The sequence below is a fragment of the Cetorhinus maximus genome, unplaced genomic scaffold (genome assembly GCF_964194155.1).
Source record: "Cetorhinus maximus unplaced genomic scaffold, sCetMax3.hap1.1 HAP1_SCAFFOLD_777, whole genome shotgun sequence".
In the NCBI taxonomy this organism is placed as follows: Eukaryota; Metazoa; Chordata; class Chondrichthyes; order Lamniformes; family Cetorhinidae; genus Cetorhinus; species Cetorhinus maximus.
This window is the reverse complement of record NW_027596719.1, coordinates 94,738-96,709: the sequence shown is the minus strand read 5'-3', so window position 1 is coordinate 96,709 and position 1,972 is coordinate 94,738. Positions and strand designations below refer to the sequence as shown.

General features: G+C 39.2%; 1 non-coding gene across 1 annotated transcript; it reads right to left on the bottom strand.

Annotated features, from left to right (window-relative positions):
• Nucleotides 1-756: 756 nt before the first annotated feature.
• On the bottom strand, nucleotides 757-829 carry trnav-uac (transfer RNA valine (anticodon UAC)). The gene has a single exon. It is a non-coding gene; the product is annotated as a tRNA-Val (tRNA).
• Nucleotides 830-1,972: the final 1,143 nt, after the last annotated feature.

Sequence of the window (1,972 nt, the reverse complement as noted above, 5' to 3'; positions counted from 1 at the left end):
CCAATGGTTAGACTGAGAGGTCATGTCATTTGTTACAGGAAGACAACTCTTGGTTTCCACCTGGTGCCTCAGTTTGTTTGAATTTCAAAATGCAGAAGGCTCGGTCCAGCAAATGTCTTAGGTAGCAATGCTTTCTGCTCAATCATTATGAACACACTTCTCCTCAGCAGAAGAAATTCAACAAACTTTTCTCAGCAATTTTTTTACCTTATTCACCATTCAGTATTAATGTATTTGATATTGATGCCCTTGGTTGACTTGAGGCTCTCTGAAATAGACAACATCGAATTGCAAACTTGACTGGCAACCAAAAGAATGTAAGTCACCACGTAATGCATTTGATATGAGTCTGATTTGAGATGTAGCACAACAGTCAGCATTTCAACAAAATCAAAGAATTTTACAGGGAACAGGCTTGAGAATGATGCGTTAATTAGATCTGATCCCTCTTTGTCTGTGTTTATGAGCACACATGACACTGAGAAACCTTTGACATGGTGAGTAACTTTCTTAAGCTGCATCGAAAGACCCATTGATTTATCTTGTTGACTAAATGAGCTGCTAATATGTGAGCGCAGTAAAATACGAACATCTATCCGCTCAAGTGTGTCATGGAATCTCAGCAGGTGCTGATTTTGCTGCATTCACTTTGTGACCTCGGTGAGAGCAAACGCAATATTGCCTGCAACATAGGAAGTTCAGGTAAGCTTCCAAGACGCAAATCATCCTCACTATTTCATGAGTAAGTTTTCATAATGTTTCTGCCTGGTTTCGAACCGGGGACCTTTCGCGTGTAAGGCGAACGTGATAACCACTACACTACAGAAACTGCTGCGGTTGCACTGATCCTGTCCGGAATGCTAAACTGCGCTGTAACTCAGCAGCAATCTGGGTCTCTATTGCGGAGAAATGGAATACAGCTGGTGTTCTCAGGAATTGAGACTGATGTAACAATGTAATCATAAAATGGCCTAGCACCATTTTTCCAAACAATGGCAAAAGAGGCCCTTCCAATATCCGATCTCAGGCCCCTTTTTAAACGAGAAAACTAATTCATCACAATTTGCTTCTCTCTCTTAATAATCCATTTCTTCTCCCTTTCATTAAATTACTCAATTCTCTTTTGAAAAAGTCGTTTCTGCAGAATCCATGCCTAGTTTGCCTAAATTCACAAGGTTCACATGACGATTTGGACTTGGGTTCCTAATTTACTTTGCGAGATGAACATGATGTAATTATGCAATTGATCTCATATCGAATTTGCAAAAGTGTTATTTTTTCAACCTGACTATTTTTACAATCTTATTACTTTTTCTCCACAGCCCTTCAATCGAGGGTGCGATACTACAGAGGAAAATGTTTGTTCCAGAGTTTAACAGGGCCCTGCCAAGATCGCGTGCTTCAGTTGTTCGTTTACTTCATTTGGTTTGAAATAATGTTGTTCCTGGACCGGAATCTAACAGAGGATAAATATTTGTGTAACAAACAGGGCAGTGCTGAGCTACCAGGGTGCTTAGAGGTTTCCAATGGTTGGACTGAGGGTCCATGTCACTTGTTGCAGGGAAGTTGGTTTCAGCCTGGTGCCTCAGCTTGTTTTGAATTTCAAAATGTAGACGTGTCCATCCAGCAAATATCTCCAGGTGGAATGTTTTCTGCTCAATTATTAGAAACATGTGTCTTATCCTTGGCAGACAAAATTAAACAAACTTCACTCCCCGTATTTGTTCCATTATTCTATATTTAATATTAATATTGTATCTGTTATTGCTGCCTTTATTTGAATTAAGACTCTCTGAAACATACACCAAACTCGAATTGCAAACAAGACTGATAGACAAAAGAATGCCAGTCAACAGGTAATGCAAACCATGTGGTGCTCATTTCAAATTGAGCACAATTAGCTTTTAAACAAAATGCAAGAATTTTAATGGGAGCAGTTTTGAGAATGATGTGTTCATTATATTTGATCCCT